Consider the following 10,371-nt stretch of genomic DNA (forward strand, 5'->3'; position numbering starts at 1 on the left):
CAACCACAGAAAAATAATTGCTTGCAGTGGTTTATGCCATTGACAAGTTTAGATCATACTTAGTAGGATCAAAAGTGATTGTGTACACTGACCATGCTGCTCTTAAATATCTACTTACAAAGCAGGATTCAAAACCCAGGCTCATAAGATGGGTGTTGTGCAAGAGTTTGATATAGAAATAAGAGACAGAAAAGGGACGGAAAACCAAGTGGCTGATCACCTGTTCTGAATAGAACCAGTAGAAGGGGCATTCTTCCCCTCTATTGAGATCTCTGAAACCTTTCCGGATGAGGATTTGTTTGCCATTCAGGAAACACCATGGTTTTCAGACATTACAAACTATAAAGTTGCAAGGTTCATACCCAAAGAGTACAGCAGGCAACAAAAGAAAAAATTAATTACTGATGCAAAGTACTACTTGTGGGATGAACCCTATCTCTTTAAGAGATGTGCAGACGGAATAATCAGAAGGTGTGTGCCTAGAGAAGAAGCACAGAAGATCTTATGGCATTGCCATGGGTCACAATATAGAGGACATTTCGGAGGTGAGCGAACAGCCACCAAGGTCCTCCAATGTGGCTTCTACTGGCCTACCCTCTATAGAGATTCCCGAGAGTTTGTACGTAACTGTGATAGTTGCCAGAGATCTAGTAATCTGCCTCATGGTTATGCCATGCATCAACAAGAAATCTTGGAGATAGAGTTGTTTGATGTATGGGGTATTGACTTTATGGAGCCTTTCCCACCATCATACTCAAACACTTATATTCTGGTTGCAGTCGACTATGTATCTAAATGGGTAGAGGCCATTGTCACACCCACTAATGATACTAAGACAGTGCTGAAGTTCCTCCAGAAACATATCTTCAGCAGGTTTGGTGTCCCTAGAGTACTAATTAGTGATGGGGGCACTCACTTCTGCAACAAATAGCTTTACTCTGCCATGGTCCGGTATGGAATTAGCCATAAAGTGGAAACTCCATATCATCCATAGACAAATGGGCAAGCTGAAGTCTCTAATAGAGAACTAAAAAAAATCCTGGAACGGACTGTAAGTACCCGTAGAAAGGATTGGGCAAGAAGCTTGGATGATGCTCTGTGGGCTTACAGAACAGCATTCAAAACTCCTATAGGGACCTCTCCATACCAGCTTGTGTATGGTAAGGCCTATCATATGCCCGTGGAACTAGAATACAAAGCCTACTGGGCAACCATATTCCTGAACTTTGATGCCAAATTAGCTGGAGAAAAAAGATTGCTCCAGCTGAATGAGCTAGAGGAATTCAGACTCACTGCTTTTGAAAATGCCAAGCTTTACAAAGAGAAAGCAAAAAGATGGCATGACAGAAAGCTGTCATCTAGAGTCTTTGAACCAGGACAGAAGGTTCTGCTATTTAACTCTAGGCTCAGGCTATTTCCCAGGAAACTGAAATCCCGATGGATGGGACCATATGTGATTACAAGTGTGTCACCATATGGCTCTGTGGAGCTTCAAGACATTGATTCTAACAAGAAGTTCATTGTTAATGGACAGAGAATCAAACATTATCTTGAAGGCAATGTTGAGCAAGAATGCTCAAGGCTGGGGCTAGATTAAAAAGCTCAGCAAGGTCCAACTAAAGAGAATAAAGAAGCGCTTGTTGGGAGGCAACCCAGCCATTAGCAAACCTCTTTTTGTTATTTTATTTTATTCTATTCTTCATTTTATTTATTTTGAAAGCATATAAGTTCAACATTAATAAGGTAAAGAATCAATTGCATAAGTTCACAGGGTTACAGAAGGATTCAGAGCACAAAACAGGAAAATGGAGCTCACTTGCATGAAAACGCTAGTAAGAGGCACAATTGGGCGTTAAACGCCCAAAAGGAGCATCTACTAGGCGTTTAATGCTAGTAGAGATAGCCATCTGGGCATTAAACGCCAGAAAGAAGCAGCTTCTGGGCGTTTAACACCAGATTTACAGCATCCTAGGCGTTCAGAAAAACGCCTAGTGACAAAGGAGTTTCTGGCGTTTAACGCCAGCTGGACGCAATAGCTGGGCGTTAAACGCCCAGACCAAGCATCAGTTGGGCGTTAAACGCCCAAAACATGCAGCAGTTGGGCGTTTAACGCCAGGATTGTGGGGAGTAGGTTATTTCATTTTCAATTCAAATTTTTTCCATTTTTCATGTTTCAATTCATGATTTCTTGCATAAACATGTTACAAATCCTAATTTTTCAAATCCTTTTTCAAAAGATATCAAATGTATCTTAATTTATAAACCCTTTTCTTTTAATCCTCTTCAAATTATTTTCAAATCCTTTTTAAAATAAATCTATCTCTTTTCCTTATAAAATCTTTTCAACTCATCAATATCTTTTTCAAATCTTCACAACATCTTTTTCAAAACAAAGCTATCTTTTTCAAATATCTTTCATATCTTTTCAATTTTAAATTACAACTTTTCCTATCATACTTATCTTTCCCAAATCACTTTTTCTATCATATCTTTTTCAATCAATTTTCGAAACCCACCCCCTCTTCCCTTTAAATGTTGGTTCGGCCTCTCCCCCTCTCCTCCACAATTCGAACTTGGCTCTCCCTATATCCCTCTCCTTTCTTTTCTTTTGCTTGAGGACAAGCAAACCTCTAAGTTTGGTGTGTTTATCCGTGATCACTAAGCCAATACCCACTAAGATCATGGCTCCTAAGGGAAAACAAACCAACTCAAGAGGCAAGAAAGAGAATATTCCAAAACCACTTTGGAATCAAGGGAAGTTCTTAACCAAAGAACTTTCAGACCATTACTACAAAATAATGGGTCTAAGGTCAGTGATCGCGGAAGTTAAATTCGATCTGAAAGAAGATGAATATCCGGAGATTCAAGAGCAAATTCGAAACAGGAGCTGGGAAGTCCTAGCTAATCCTGAAACAAAGGTGGGAAGAAACATGGTTTAGGAATTCTACGCAAATCTGTGGTAGACGGACAGGCAGAGAATAGAGGGAACCGCATTCTATGACTATAGAACTCTGGTCAGAGGGAAGATTGTTCACACCCACCCTGACAAAATAAGGGAGATCTTCAAGCTGCCTCAACTGCAAGATGACCCAGACTCCTTTAATAGGAGAATGATGAGATCAAACCTGAACTTGGACAAGATCCTAGAGGACATATGTCTCCTTGGAGCTAAATGGACAACCAACACAAAGGGTGCCCCAAACCAACTCAAAAGAGGAGATCTCAAACCAGTCGCCAGAGGTTGGCTGGACTTCATTGGGTGCTCTATACTGCCCACTAGCAACCGCTCTGAGGTCACCATCAGAAGAGCAGTAATGATTCATTGCATTATGATGGAAAAAGAAGTGGAAGTTCATCAGCGGATTGCTTGTGAGCTTTACAAAATTGCAAACAAGAACTCCAAAGATGCCAAATTGGCTTACCCAAACTTGGTCTCTCTGTTATGTAAAGATGCTGGGATAAAAATGGGAGTAGATGAGTACATCCCAGTTGAGCTACCAATCACCAAAAAGTCTATGGAAGGACAACAAGTGCAGGACGACCCCATCAAGAGGAGAGCACAGGAGTTCCTCCCGAAAATCCCTCAAATTGAATACTGGGAGCGCCTAGAAGCATCTGTCACCAAGTTGCAAGAAGCTGTGGATCAACTGAAGGAAGAACAGCAAAATCAAAACAGCATGCTCTACAAACTGCTTAGAGAACAAGAAGAGCAAGGGCGTGAACTAAAGGAACTGAAGCGCCAGAAGCTATCTCTTGAAGGGCCAAGCACTCCACAGACTAAAGAGGCATCCACCTCCCAAATTCAAGGTTGTTGAGTTCTAATATTAGCCTTAACTCTGTGATAATTTTTCTTATTAGAAATTTACCTTAGAAGTTATATATGAGTAGTAGTAATTAGTATCTCTATTTTGATTTTTTTTGCCAATTAAGCTATAATTTAATTTTCTCATCACCATCAAACATAAATAAAATAGCAGATTTTTAGAATAAGGAGGCAATCTTTTTTCGAGTTCTTGTCCAAGTGATTCACACTTTTCACAACTCCGTACCACTAACCAGCAAGTGCACTGGGTCGTCCAAGTAATACCTTACGTGAGTAAGGGTCGATCCCACGGAGATTGTTGGCTTGAAGCAATCTATGGTTATCTTATAAATCTTAGTCAGGAGATTAATTATGATTATCAGTCTGAATTGCTAAAAATAAAAGAGCATGAAATAAATACTTGTTATGCAGTAATGGAGAATATGTTGGAGTTTTGGAGATGCTTTGTCATATGAATGTCTGCTTTCCCCATGTCTTCTTCTTCACACACGCAAGGTTCCTCCTATGGCAAGCTGTGTGTTGGTGGATCACCGTTGTCAATGGCTACCATCCGTCCTCTCAGTAAAAATGGTCCAGGTGCACTGTCACCGCACGGCTAATCATCTGTCGGTTCTCACTCATGCTGGAATAGGATCCATTGATCCTTTTGTGTCTGTCACTACGCCCAACCCTTGTGAGTTTGAAGCTCGTCACAGTCATTCAATCCCTGAATCCTACTCGGAATACCACAGACAAGGTTTAGACTTTCCAGATTCTCAAGAATGCTGCCAATGGATTCTAGCTTATACCACGAAGATTCTGATTAAGGAATCCAAGAGATACTCATTCAATTGCAGGTAGAACAGAGGTGGTTGTCAGGCTCGCGTTCATAGGTTGAGAATGGTGATGAGTGTCACGGATCATCACATCCATCATATTGAAGTGCAAATGAACATCTTAGATAGAAACAAGCGTGTTTGAATAGAAAACAGAAATAATTGCATTAATTCATGGGGACATAGCAGAGCTCCTCACCCCCAACAATGGAGTTTAGAGACTCATGCCGTCAAAGAGTACAAAGTTCAGATCTAAAATGTCATGAGGTACCAAATAAATCTCTAAAAGTTGTTTAAATATTAAACTAGTAACCTAGGTTTACAAAAAATGAGTAAAATAAGATAGATAGTGCAGAAATCCACTTCTGGGGCCCACTTGGTGTGTGCTGGGGCTGATACTTGAGCTTTACACGTGCCTAGGCTGTTTCCAAAGTTAAACGCCAGGTTATAACCTGTTTCTGGCGTTTAACTCCAACTTGTAACCTGTTTCTGGCGTTTAACGCCAGAATGCAACATGGAACTGGCGTTGAATGCCAGTTTACGTCATTTATCCTTGAGCAAAGTATGGAATATTAGATATTGCTGGAAAGCCCTGGATGTCTACTTTCCAACTCAATTGAGAGCGTGCCATTTGGACTCCTATAGCTCCAAAAAATCCATTTCGAGTGAAGGGAGGTCAGAATCCAACAACATCTGCAGTCCTTTTTCAGCCTGAATCAGATTTTTGCTCAGCTCCCTCAATTTCAGCCAGAAAATACCTGAAATCATAGAAAAACACACAAACTCATAGTAAAGTCCAGAAATATGAAGTTTGCCTAGAAACTAATAAAAATATACTAAAAACTAACTAAAACATGCTAAAAACTACATGAAATTACCCTCAAAAAGCGTATAAAATATCCGCTCATCACAACACCAAACTTAAACTGTTGTTTGTCCCCAAGCAACTAGACAAATAAAATAGGATGAAAAGAAATCAAGAAGCAATAATGTCTCAGAGTTTTAAGTGAAGCTCAGATTCTAATCAGATGAGCGGGACTAGTAGCTTTTTGCTTCCGAACAGTTTTGGCATCTCACTGTATCCTTTGAAATTCAGAATGATTGGCATCCATAGGAACTCAGAATTCAGATAGCATTATTGATTCTCCTAATTTAGTATGTTGATTCTTGAACACAGTTATTTTATGAGTCTTGGCTGTGGCCCTAAACACTTTGTTTTCTAGTATTACCACCGGATACATAAATGCCACAGACACATAACTGGGTGAACCTTTTTAGGTTGTGACTTAGCTTTGCTGAAGTCCCCAATTAGAGGTGTCCAGAGTTCTTAAGCACACTCTGTTTTTGCTTTGGACCTTGACTTTAACCGCTCAGTCTGAAGTGTTCACTTGACACCTTCACGCCACAAGCACATGGTTAGGGACAGCTTAGTTTAGCCGCTTAGGCCAGGATTTTATTCCTTTTAGGCCCTCCTATCCACTGATGCTCAAAGCCTTGGATCCTTTACCCTTGCATTTTGGTTTTGAGGGCTATTGGCTTTTTCTACTGCTCCTTCTCTCTTTTTTTTTTGCTGCTTTTTCTTGCTTCAAGAATCAATTTCATGATTTTTCAAATCATCAACAACATTTCTCTTGTTTATCATTCTTTCAGGAGCCAACAATTTTAACATTCATAAAATTCAATATAAAAAATATGCACTGTTCAGGCATTCATTCAGAAGACAAAAAGCATTGCCACCACATATAAATAATTAGAATTTTCCTTATTAAGAACTCGAAAAAATATTGCCTCCTTATTCTAAAAATCTGCTATTTTATTCATGTTTGATGATGATGAGAAAATTAAATTATAGCTTAATTGGCAAAAAAATCAAAATAGAGATACTAATTACTACTACTCATATATAACTTCTAAGGTAAATTTCTAATAAGAACAATTATCACAGAGTTAAGGCTAAGATTAGAACTCAACAACCTTGAATTTGGGAGGTGGATGCCTCTTTAGTCTGTGGAGTGCTTGGCCCTTCAAGAGATAGCTTTTGGCGCTTCAGTTCCTTCAGTTCATGCCCTTGCTCTTCTTGTTCTCTAAGCAGTTTGCAGAGCATGCTGTTTTGATTTTGCTATTCTTCCTTTAGTTGATCCACAGCTTCTTGCAACTTTGTGACAGATGCTTCTAGGCACTCCCAGTATTCAATTTGAGGGATTTCCAGGAGGAACTCCTGTGCTCTCCTCTTGATGGGGTCGTCCTACACTTGTTGTCCTTCCATAGACTTTTTGGTGATTGGTAGCTCAACTGGGATGTACTCATCTACTCCCATTTTTATCCCAACATCTTTACATAACAGAGAGACCAAGTTTGGGTAAGCCAATCTGGCATCTTTGGAGTTCTTGTTTGTAATTTTGTAAATCTCACAAGCAATCAGCTGATGAACTTCCACTTCTTTTTCCATCATAATGCAATGAATCATTACTACTCTTCTGATGGTGACCTCAGAGCGGTTGCTAGTGGGCAGTATAGAGCACCTAATGAAGTCCAGCCAATCTCTGGCGACTGGTTTGAGATCTCCTCTTTTGAGTTGGTTTGGGGCACCCTTTGTGTTGGTTGTCCATTTAGCTCCAAGGACACATATGTCCTCTAGGATCTTGTCCAAGTTCAGGTTTGATCTCATCATTCTCCTATTAAAGGAGTCTGGGTCATCTTGCAGTTGAGGCAGCTTGAAGATCTCCCTTATTTTGTCAGGGTGGGTGTGAACAATCTTCCCTCTGACCAGAGTTCTATAGTCATAGAATGCGGTTCCCGCTATTCTCTGCCTGTCCGTCTGCCACAGATTTGCGTAGAATTCCTGAACCATGTTTCTTCCCACCTTTGTTTCAGGATTAGCTAGGACTTCCCAGCTCATGTTTCAAATTTGCTCTTGGATCTCCGGATATTCATCTTCTTTTAGATCGAATTTAACTTCCGGAATTACTGACCTTAGACCCATTATTTTGTAGTAATGGTCTGAATGTTCTTTGGTTAAGAACTTCCCTTGATTCCAAAGTGGTTTTGGAATATTCTCTTTCTTGCCTCTTGAGTTGGTTTGTTTTCCCTTAGGAGCCATGATCTTAGTGGGTATTGGGTTAGTGATCACGGATAAACACACCAAACTTAGAGGTTTGCTTGTCCTCAAGCAAAAGAAAAGAAAGGAGAGGGATATAGGGAGAGCCAAGTTCGAATTGTGGAGGAGAGGGGGAGAGGCCGAACCAACATTTAAAGGGAAGGGGGGTGGGTTTCGAAAATTGTTTGAAAAAGATATGATAAAAAAAGTGATTTGGAAAAGATAAGTATGATAGGAAAAGTTGTAATTTAAAATTGAAAAGATATGAAAGATAATTAAAAAACATAGCTTTGTTTTGAAAAAGATGTTGTGAAGATTTAAAAAAGATATTGATGAGTTGAAAAGATTTTAGAAGGAAAAGAGATAGATTTGTTTTAAAAAGGATTTGAAAATAATTTGAAGAGGATTAAAATAAAAGGGTTTATGAATTAAGATACATTTGATATCTTTTGAAAAAGGATTTGAAAAATTAGGATTTGTAACATGTTTATGCAAGAAATCATGAATTGAAACATGAAAAATGGAAAAAATTTGAATTGAAAACGAAATAACCTACTCCCAACAATCCTGGCATTAAACGCCCAACTGCTGCATGTTTTGGGCGTTTAACGCCCAACTGATGCTTGGTCTGGGCATTTAACGCCCAGCTGTTGCTTCCAGCTGGCGTTAAACGCCAGAAACTCCTTTGTCACTGGGTGTTTTTCTGAATGCCCAGGATGCTGTAAATCTGGTGTTAAACGCCCAGAAGCTGCTTCTTTCTGGCGTTTAACGCCCAGATGGCTATCTCTACTGGCGTTAAATGCCCAATAGATGCTCCTTTTGGGCGTTTAACGCCCAATTGTGCCTCTTACTGGCGTTTTCTTGCCAGTGAGCTCCATTTTCCTGTTTTGTGCTCTGAATCCTTCTGTAACCCTGTGAACTTATGCAATTGATTCTTTACCTTATTAATATTGAACTTATATGCTTTCAAAATAAATAAAATGAAGAATAGAATAAAATCTCTAGAATGGCCGTCCATGGATTCTAACTTATACCACGAAGATTCTGATTAAGAAATCCCAGAGATATTCATTCAATCTAAGGTAGAACTGAAGTGGTTGTCAGGCACGCGTTCATAGGTTGGGAATGATGATGACTATCACGATCATCACATTCATATTGAAGTGCAAATGAATATCTTAGAAAAACGATAGTACTTTGTATTTATTCATGAGGAACAGCAGAGCTCTACACCTTAATCTATGGTGTGTAGAAACTCTACCGTTGAAAATACATAAGTGATAATGGAGTTCATTGGTCTCGGCCCCAGAGGGGAACCGGAGTAACCAAGACTAAAAATGATCCGAAGATGTAAATACAATAGTAAAAAGTCCTATTTATGCTAAACTAGTTACTAGGGTTTACAGAAATGAATAAATGATGTAGAAATCCACTTTCGGGGCCCACTTGGTGTGTGCTTGGGCTGAGCATTGAGCTTTATACGTGTAGAGGCTTCTCTTGGAGTTGAACGCCAGTTTATAACCTGTTTCTGGCGTTTAACTCCACTTTGCAACCTATTTCTGGCGTTTAACTCCAGAATGCAACATGGAACTGGCGTTGAACACCAGTTTGCGTTGTCTAAATTCGGGCAAAGTATAGACTATTATATATTGCTGGAAAGCCCTGGATGTCTACTTTCCATCGCAATTGAGAGTGCGCCATTTGAAGTTCTGTAGCTCCAGAAAATCCATTTTGAGTGCAGGGAGGTCAGAATCCAACATCATCTGCAGTCCTTCTTCAACCTCTGAATCTGATTTTTGCTCAAGTCCCTCAATTTCAGCCAAAAATTACCTGAAATCACAGAAAAATATACAAACTCATAGTAAAGTCCAGAAATGTGAATTTTATTTAAAAAATAATAAAAATATACTAAAAACTAACTAAATCATACTAAAAACTATGTAAAAACAATGCCAAAAAGCATATAAATTATCCGCTCATCACAACACGAAACTTAAATTGTTGCTTGTCCCCAAGCAACTGAAAATCAAATAGAATAAAAAAAGAAGAGAATATACTATAAATTCCAAAATATCAATGAAACTTAGCTCTAATCAGATGAGCGGGACTTGTAGCTTTTTGCCTCTTGAATAGTTTTGGCATCTCACTTTATCCATTGAAGTTCAGAATGATTGGCATCTATAGGAACTCAGAGTTCAGATAGTGTTATTGATTCTCCCAGTTCAGTATGTTGATTCTTGAACATAGCTAATTTATGAGTCTTGGCCGTGGCCCTAAGCACTTTGTTTTCCAGTATTACCACCGGATACATAAATGCCACAGACACATAACTGGGTGAACCTTTTCAAATTGTGACTCAGCTTTGCTAAGGTCCCCAATTAGAGGTATCCAGGGTTCTTAAGCACACTCTTTTTTTATTATTTTTTTTTATTTTTTAATTTTTATTTTTTTGCAAGCTTTTGTATTCACTGCTTTTTCTTGCTTCAAGAATCATTTTTATGATTTTTCAGATTATCAAATAACATGTCTCCTTTTTCCTTATTCTTCAAGAGCCAACATGTTTAACATTCATAAACCACAATATCAAAAGACATATGCACTGTTCAAGCATTCATTCAGAAAACAAAAAGTATTGT

This window comes from Arachis ipaensis, chromosome B01 (genome assembly GCF_000816755.2).
Source record: "Arachis ipaensis cultivar K30076 chromosome B01, Araip1.1, whole genome shotgun sequence".
In the NCBI taxonomy this organism is placed as follows: Eukaryota; Viridiplantae; Streptophyta; class Magnoliopsida; order Fabales; family Fabaceae; genus Arachis; species Arachis ipaensis.